Raw genomic sequence first — 10,069 nt, forward strand, 5'->3', positions numbered from 1 at the left:
CAAGTGGTGGCAAGAGGACAAGCAAGAAGTTCAACAATACTAATAGGCTCCTCTTTGATGATCTTCCCACCCTTGTGAGGTCTCCTAGGTTGCAAATTTCTGTCTCCTGAACTGTCACTTTGTGTTTCTTGCTCATAGCTTGAGTCATTGTTTCTTGCCATTGTGCTTGTTTTAGGGAAAATGATGGAATGAAGGTATGATGAAAAATGGTGATAAAAAAGGACAATAGTGATGAGTATGAAGAGATTTTACTCTTGGGAGATGAAATTGGGAAGTGAAAGAAATGATTTTGGGAGATTAGGGTTTAATGAGGGATTTAGGGTTTGGTGAGGGAAATTTTTGCTTTAGGGGAGTGGGGTATGAGAAAATGTGATGAATGAAGTGTATTAGGATAGATAAAGAATGAAAATGGGTTTGATGAAGTTTTTGTGAAGGTGGGATGAAAATTGCACAATTGGATGGCAACAATGAAGAGAAACTAGGGTTTCATTCTTCACATGCAAGATCTATGAGAAACACCAAAGTGACTTCAATTTCAACCTTAGGAAGATAAGTACTTACTTGTAGAGGTCAAATGTAGCAAATTTGAAGTTTGTTGAGCAATTTGGCACGATTTGGGATGATTTGGAGCAAGTTGGACTGATGCGCAACGCCTCTGGCCCAATGCGCAACGCCAGTTCAATTTTGCACTGCAGTTCTGCCTCTGATGCGTAGCGCCTGCCTGATGCACAGAGCACTACCTTTGATGTGCAACGCCAGGCCAAGTTGCCTTTAAAAATAGGGTTTTTGCCTCTTTTGCTCCAAATCGCGATTTTGGACTCTCCAAGAGTAAATTTGCATAATGAAATGACCAATGGGACCCTTTTCACTTTAAATATGAATTACTTTAATTTTTCATCTCAAACCCACTTTTCTAATGTTAAAGTCACTTTTGGTTTTGACTTTGTTTTTCCATTGAAATTGGCTTTTCTTAATCATTTGACAAACTGATGACTTGATGCTTGTATTTTTGCTTGCAGTGGCTGGAATTGGCAAGGTGACCAAGGGTAGCAATTCTGAACTTATTACATATAGGAAGATTAAAATTACATGAAATTTTTATACATAGAACATAAAAACTCTGTTTTTCCTCAAAACAGGGTTTTGAGGAAAAAATCATTTATTGAGTATATCATTATTGAAATTTTGATGCTGAGACCTTATTAGACCTCCTCATGTGCCTGCTGACCATTATTGAGCTTTTACATGACTATGGTAGCAAACCCTAGACCTAATGAGACCTAAAACCCAAAAAATGGTTTTTGCAAATGTAATGACAAAAGATGACTGTAAATGACCTGAACTTGTAAAAATAGGCCAGCAAGTAAAGACCATGAGGGAAATTTGATAATGAGCCACTACCATCAGATGATCCATGATCCTAATGGAATGCAGCTGATCGGATGAGACACCTAGAATGCATGCAAAAAGAGAATTTTGATCACTGATGGAGGGATGAAGATACCGACACTAAGAGAACGTAGAAGGAATACGTCAAACTCAGCATGAGGAAATGGAATAGATACTGGTAAGTCAATTTAAAGACCTCCTTACTGAACCCCAAGAAGACAGAAGAGAAGCTATTAGGAGAATCTGCAATGAGATACCAAGCATGATTACACGAGACCAAAACCTAGCCCTTCTAAGGGTAGCCACCTTGGAGGAAGTGGAAGAGATCGTGAAAGGGATGAAGAAGAATAAAGCTCCTGGACCAGATGGCTTCACAGTGGAATTCTACCAAGCGGGGTGGAAATTCTTAGGGCAAGACATTCTGGACGTGGTGGAAGAATCTCGAAGAAACCAGAAGGTATGTCCAGGCCTAAACTCTACTCTTCTGTCTCTTATCCCTAAAACTGCTAAGTCTGAAGATCCCTAAGGTTTTAGACCTATTTCCCTTTGTAATGTAATATATAAAATTATTGCAACTCTTTTGGAAAAAAGACTTAAGCTCCTTTCTAGCATTACCTCTCTGGAACAAATCGGATTTGTGGAAGGGCACCAAATTCTGGATGGTCTGATAGCATCTCAAGAAGTAGTGCACTCTCTGAAATCCAAAAAAGAAGCAGGAATGATGATCAAATTGGACCTCTCTAAGGCCTATGATCGTCTGAATTGGGCATACCTTAAATCGGTGCTAGCTGCCTTTGGTTTCTACAATAGATGGATTGCTTGGGTCTCAGATATGATCTCCACCCCGAACTTTTCCATTCTTCTGAACGGGATGCTAACCACCACTTTAAACGCCTCTAGAGGATTGAGGCAGGGGGACCCTTTGTCTCCCTTCCTGTTCATTATTGCGGCAGAAGGGCTGGGAAGATATATTTAAAAAGAATTACAGGAAAGGAAAATCAAAGGGCTTAGGATATGGGGGAACGACCTACCGATCACACACCAGCAATTTGTTGATGATATCATGCTGTTCTGCACATTATCACTCAGGGAAGTAAAAAGAATAAAAGGGATCCTGGACCTCTTCATGGAAGCATCTGGCACTCAAATCAACAAGGAGAAATCTTGCACATACTTCTTCAACACTACCGGAAATGTCAAATCCTACCTGACAAGATTATTGGGTTTCCGCTTGGGCGACCTCCCCACAAAATATCTTGGCACCTCGTTAGCTTTGAATCCTATAAAGATGGCGAATTGGCAATAAACCATTGAGAAACTCACTGGAAGATTGGAAAAATAGTCCTTCAGAACCCTGAATATAGCAGGAAGAGTAGTATTGGTCAAGGCGGTCTTACAAGCGATTCCAATCTACCAACTCTCGGCAACGGTAGCCCCCAAAGGAGCATGCACCAAAATGGTGGAGATTTTCAAAAAAATCCTCTGGGGAGGACCGCAGCAACAAAAGAAATGGGCTCTGATATCCTAGAAAGGCCTAATCAAGAGTAAAGATGAAGGGGGTTTAGGATTAAGAGATCCCTATACTTTGAACCAAGTAATGGGGGCTAAGCTCTGGTGGAAATGGATGGTGGGAGGAGGAGACCTATGGAAAAGAATTTAGATGAAAAAATACAACATGCCTACAAAAACAGAAGAAATACTAAGACTTGATGAAATCCCAAAAGGCTCTACAATATGGAACCTGGCCAGTCAAAATAGAGACATAATATCTAAGCATGCCTTCTGGGAAATTAGGAATGGTTATTCAACCAAATTCTGGGAAGAAGCCTGGCAACAAAGGGAGAAACTGAATGGTATTCAGGGACTAAGAAACACATGCCAGATGGCTAAAGAGGAGGGTTTGAATTATGTTAGTGAGTTCTGGAATGAAGAACACCAAGAGGAGTTATGGAGAACTTGGAAAAACCCAGAAGAATGGGATAGAACTATTGATGCAGAACAAAGAGAGTTGTATATAAAAGAAATGAAGACAAGGAAAATAGCTATTAGAATAGGTCCAGACATACTGAGATGGGGTCACTCAACGAAAGGAACCTTCACAATCAAAGAAGCCTACAATCTCATCACACAGCAGGAACAAGACGACCTAACACCCCTATGGAAACAAATTTGGCAAGGAAAATGGTGGCCAAAAGTGACCCACTTCCTCTGGCTTATGTGCAAGGGTCGCATTCTGACATGGGATCAACTTCAAAAGCGAGGCATTCAGGGTCCCCCCAGATGCAGTCTTTGTAAACAGGATCAGGAAACGTTTGAACACCTTCTGAATTCTTGTCCTTTTGCCCAGCAACAATGGGAAGAAATCCAGGGGCTTTTTGGAAGGATAAGCAGAGATCATCAAAACATCAAAGAAACAATCAAACAATGGGGGTGCGGTCAATTCATGAGCCCAGTGGTGAGAAGAGCATGGAGTCTATTCATGAGCCCTACTGCAGGTTTCATCAAATTGAATTTTGATGGAGCCTCCAAAGGCAACCCGGGGCTGGCAGGGCTCGGAGGCATCTTCCGGGACGACCAAGGCAGGACAAGATGGGTATACTCAGGCCATGGTGGTGTCATGAGCAATAATGAAGCAGAGCTTACAACAGTTTATCAAGGATTACGAACAATGATAAGAATTGGATATAACAACCTGGAGGTAGAAGGAGACTCCCAACTTGTTATAGATATGATAAGGAAACTTAATAACAGTAAGACCTGGGACAAAGTTGCGAAAAGTTGGAGGACAGCTAGCCTAGTCCAAGAATTGGAAGCCATTATAAGGCAATTTGAATATATGATAATAAATCATGTAAGAAGGGAAGGCAATAGAGCAGCTGATTTCCTAGCAAATTGGGGAAGTAATGAGCAAAGAGGCAATCTGGATAGTATCTGGCCACCTCAACTTGAGGAGCCCAGATTGGAGCCCCTCAAAGCAATCCTTGCCAAAGATTACCATGAAGACACGAACTCAAGATAACAGATACAGGTGGGCCTCGATCGGGGTGATAAAGGGGGAGCGTATGAGCATGAAGACAGTGCAAGTGAGAGGACGACCAGGACAGCCGCATAATGCCATCAAGCTGGATCAACTGGACGTGGTGGCGTCCTGCATGACTGCAGGAATTTCGAGGAGGCAAAGTGGCAGGAGTATGGGGGGAGAGGTGGGCAAGAACGACGGCGGTAGTGGGATGGGACGTAGGGTAGATGGGAAGGGGTACATGAGGGTGGTAAGTTTAGAAAGAAAGCTCAGATCACAGCAAAGGAAGGAGGGCAACAAAGCAGCGCGAGCGACGGATCTTCTGTGGCCGAGCTCAATTCCGGGTATGTTTCCTTTGGCTTACCTCCTGCAATTCACTTTGTTAAGCTTAGTATGTTGGCGGAGGGGGGAAGTTGGGAAACACAGGGGAGGGGCTGTGTCAGGGCGGGCTTGAGGACCGCATTGAGAGGCAGCGAGAGGATCAAAGCATAGGCATGCCTGGGGAATGTATGGCAGATGGCTTGACCACCAACCTTAGTCCAGGGGGGGAGAGACCTTCGATTCTCCAGAGAGACGGGGGAGGCTGGAGTGGGGAAGGAATGCTAAGAGACAAGGATATGCCGGCTTACGAAAAGACCAAAGTTCCTAGAATGCTAACGTTTTCTATTGACAATTGTAAGCAGGAGTTTGTAAAGGAAGAAATGGCATGCTTGGTTACAGGCCGGGGTCGTGGGGGCAGAGGGCGCCAGCACCAGCCGTTTAAAAGCAATCCTACAACTTCAACACTGGCAGGTCAGAGAAAAGGCAGGAAATCTATCAAGACGGTTATTCATGAAGCAGCTTGCACATACAGAGAAGGGACGGATGCTGACATTCGTCAGCTAATCCAGGAGATGGAGGATAGTGTCATGGAAGAAGATTCTGAGCCAGAAATGGAAGAATGGGGGGATATAGTCCCCGACCCAGGGCACACCAGAGGTAGGATGATGCTATATAGACAAGCCCTACATGTGTACTGGGTTATGAAGTGTTTACTGGCCAGAGCCCTAGAGTAGGTGGCGGGGGAGGTGGCGGAAATAGCACAAGGTATGCCCACTATCAAAAAGGACATGAAAAATCTGCAAATTATCTTGTTAATGCAAGACAACAAGCTGGATGAGATCCAACAACGTCTGATGAAGCTGTCTCCAGCACCAGGTGACTCTGATGCTACACCGACTATTGTGGAATCTGATAAAGATGATAGAAAGGAATAGTTTTTTAGTTTCCAGTTTTTACTGGGTTTTTAGTGGATAGCATTTTCTTTTCCTGTGTTTTATGTTAGGTCGGAACTTGAACAGTGTTTCTAGATGTGAAGTATATTTAGCTTGGATTGAAAGACTGGTAAAATTTTGCTACTGGATGGCATATAACAGACTCAGGTGGCCAACAGACTTGGTTTCCCATTTGGGCAAGTTGAGGCCACCAAAATTCTGTACATGGAACAACTTGCTTTATAAATAGAAAAAGAAGGAACTACCGCAGCTTACAAAAAAAAAATCAACATGTTATATATATATATATATATATATATATATCACTAGTAGAAAATGGTGAAATTATTGACTAGGTGACTAAAAAGTTAGTCACCACAACTTTTCCAAGTGAAATACTACCAAAAATTAGCAATATTAAGAGACCCAACTAAAAACAACTACCATAAATGACTATTTTAGTCACTAGTTAAAATATATGACTAGATAATAAGTAATACTACTAAAAATGACTAACATAAATGACTAATTTATTCTAGGTAAAAAAATATGACTACCTAACAAAAACTACAATAATATGAATTAGTCGTTTATGTTAGTAATTTTAATTGCGTCACTTCAACAATCTAAACTTACAAGTCATAGGGGATTCAAAGGTTGTTTTAGATTGGGTGAAAGGTTATACTTCCGTGTACACTTCTTTATTGGATCAAAGGATGATTGACATTATGGAGCTTATTAGAATCTTTAGGGTCATATCATTTGATCACATTCACAGGGAATCAAATTCAAAGGTTGACAAATTATCGAAAAGGGGATTGGTCCAACACCTCATTTTGCGACACGACATGATCACCTATATATGTTGCAACAACCTATCCAACTTATTTAGTTGGTTGCACATATATTTCACATTTCTTCTTTGTCTTGCAAAGTGGTAGTGCTAAGGAGAGGGTATGAACTCTGATCAAAGAATGTTCACTTAGTACCACTACCAAATTTCCTTGTTGCAACTTGCATGACGATAAATGGATGACATTTGAATGTTACAAAAGTCTAAGTAGTCCACATTCAACTTTGTTGTCTTCATTGTCCTTAGTAACAATGACAAGTTTGACTATTTCCTTTATTTATCATCACAAACAAATAACTCTTTGTTGTCCCAAACATAGTTAATATTATTGGTGTATGATCTCTTAATTGTGGAATGGTCTCTTGGTGATGATAATGAACTCTCAATCTTCAATGCTCATGAATATGACGAATGAATGATCTAATTCCTTGTATAGACAATTTATGATTCATTTTCTATTTTTATTGTGCCACTGTATATATGCTTCACTAGCATCTCATGCTATATGATTAATTGAGCAAGATTTTTTTTCATTTTTCAAGTATAATTTGGTTGCATGAATAAGCATAGTTGTGTAATTAAAATCATTCAAAATTTGTTAATAATTCATGGTTTGTTTGACTATTCACACACTTATCCCTGACCTTTTATTTTAAGAGTGAGTAGTGTCAAATCACTAGTCTTCGTTAAGGAACTTCCTTTCCTTACTCAACGACCTAGCTTAGCTCGATATTTAAGGATTCCCCCCTAGATAAGGATATCCTTCTTGTAGTCTAAAGAGTGAGAGAAGGCCACCAAGGTGACACTGGGTGGCTTGCTTGATGGGTGGGGTCAAGACTTTTTTTTCTATGACAGTGTTTGAGTGGAGATACAATTTAGAAAATTCTTACAAGAAAATTAGTTTCCTTTATTTCCATCACCTAAACTACTTCCAATAAAATCATGTGCTTTTAATAAAATCTAATTTTGATAAATAATTAATTCAATAAAATTAAAAAAATAAGATTATTATTATTATTGTTATTTTTTTGTATATGAGAGAATAGACAACTATAGCATGTTTGTACTTAAGGATCGATTCTATCCACTACCACAATCATCTCCAAGTGTACCCGCATCGCTTCACACGTAAAATCATAAGAAATGCCTTAACAACCCATTCTATCATCAACTAATCTACACCATGGGACAAATTAAAAATAACTTTTAATATTAAAAAATATAGCTAATTTATTTTATTTGAAAATCAATTTTTTAACATCTAATTTGAGGAAACTCTGCAAAATAAAAATTTAATGTAAAAAATGTTAAGCAAAATAAAGTTGGGGTAAATTATAAAAATAAAAATAAGTAAAGTGAAATATAAAATTAATAATTATAATTATAATTAATAATTCAATCATATTACTCCTAATTTACCAACTGTGAGAGGCATAAAATCTCTTCATATACAAACCTTTTTTAAAGTGAAAATAGATTTGATCCCCTCTTCCCTTGGTAAATCCAAAATTAAGATAGATCCAGGCTAGTTTTATATCAATTTATGTAATTGAAAGTAAAAAATTATTATTTTAATGAAAAGTTACTTTCAAAAATATTTGTAATTTCCTCAATTTTAAAATAAAGCCATCCTAGTTCCATCTTAACTCCGATCTATCAAGTGATGAGAGGGATCGCTTCTCTTGAGGTGCAAACCTCTTTTTTGAGTGCAAACTTGAGGAAAGGTTTCTACCTCGGGAGATTTTATCCCTCTCGGTGCTTGATAGATCCATAGTTAAGATGGATCTAGGTTGGTTTCAATCATGTGCGGCCAAAGAAAATCTAACGAACATATGATTATCAATAATACGTAAATTCATATAATATTAATATAATCATTTTAAATATGCTAATATGTCTCAGATTAATCTGTATATTTTAATTTTAAATTTGCTTAGTTGGCTCAGTTTGTTGTTATGATAATAACTTTAATGATGAAAAATGATGAAATATAAATTTTGAATGTAAAGGGGCAATGTAATAGTGTTGAATGATAGAAAATGTGAATAATAAGAATATATTCAATTGCAAATAGTCTTCATTGTGGTTAATCTAAAACTCTTTTCTTCTATTATTCTTATTGTCGCCCTTTTTTACTTTTGACATCTTTTCATATTGATTGTCATATTTTCATATCAATTATATGAAAAGGACAGGTTAAACCATAAACCATTTAAATATTTAGCTCAATCTATTGTAGTAAACATCATTCCTTGTCTCTCCTTCTCTCCAATATTAATAGGTTGAATTACTATAACACAAAAATCAATGTACATTGTCAATAATGTTTTGTTCTTACACTGAAATCAATGCACAATGTTAATCCAATCACTTTAAAATTAATGTACCATCATACATCCAATTACATCAAAACAGAAATCAACATTTACACTGAAATTAATGAATCTAATGCAAGAAATTAAATAAGATTAGAAAACAACTTTTACACTAAAATCATTGTGTCTAATGAAAGAAATCAAATAATATTAGAAATCAACATTTATACTCAAATCAATTCATCTAGTGCATGTAAGAAAATTGGATTATAAACTAACATCTACACTGAAATTAATGCACCTATTGCAAGTAAGCAAATAGGATTATAAAACAACATCTACACTGAAATCAATGCATCTAGTGCAAGCAATCAAATAGGATTAGAAATCACCATCTACATTGAAATCAATGAATTTAGTGCACGTAATCAAATAAGATTAGAAATCACCATCTACATTGAAATTAATGCATCTAGTGCAAGAAGTAAAACATTATTAGGAATCAACATCTACATTGAAATCAATGCATCTAGTGCAAGTAATCAAATAGGAATAGAAATCACCGTCTACGTTGAAATCAATGCATTTAGTGCAAGCAATCAAATAGGATTAGAAATCATCTACATTGAAAATTAATACATCTAGTGAAAGCAATCAAATATCATTAGAAATCAGCATCTACACTAAACTCAATGCATCTAGTGCAAGAAATCAAATTGGATTAGAAATCACCGTCTACACTGAAATCAATGTATCTAGTGCAAGAAATATTCTCCCCCACCCCCCCATATATATCTATATCTCCTACCATCTCTCCTCATTTTCCACTCTATCTCAACCCCCCAAACACACATGCTATTTCACTTCATATCTGTCAATATATTTGTCCCTCCCTCCCTCCATCTCTCTCTTCTTTCCTCTCTTCACTTTCCATCTATATATCTATCTCCATTTGCCTCTCTATATCACTGCCAAAACATACAATCTATTTCTTCAATCTATCTACCTATCCCTCCCTCCTCCTCTCCCTCTCTCTCTCTCTCTCTCTCTCTCACCTGCTTCTATCTCTCTTCCCTACTTCTTTCCTCTCTCTCTCTCTCTCTCATCCTCTTTATCACTCCCTCCCTCTCTCTCCACCTTTCTCTCTATATTTATTTCTTCTTACCTCTCTCTCCCCCCCATCCAACTCCATCTCTCTTTCACTCCCTTACTCCACTCTTTCACATCCTCTCTCTCTTCC

Source organism: Pinus tabuliformis, chromosome 1_2 (genome assembly GCF_031772625.1).
Source record: "Pinus tabuliformis cultivar Carrire ecotype Pingquan chromosome 1_2, CPIR1, whole genome shotgun sequence".
Classification (NCBI taxonomy): Eukaryota; Viridiplantae; Streptophyta; class Pinopsida; order Pinales; family Pinaceae; genus Pinus; species Pinus tabuliformis.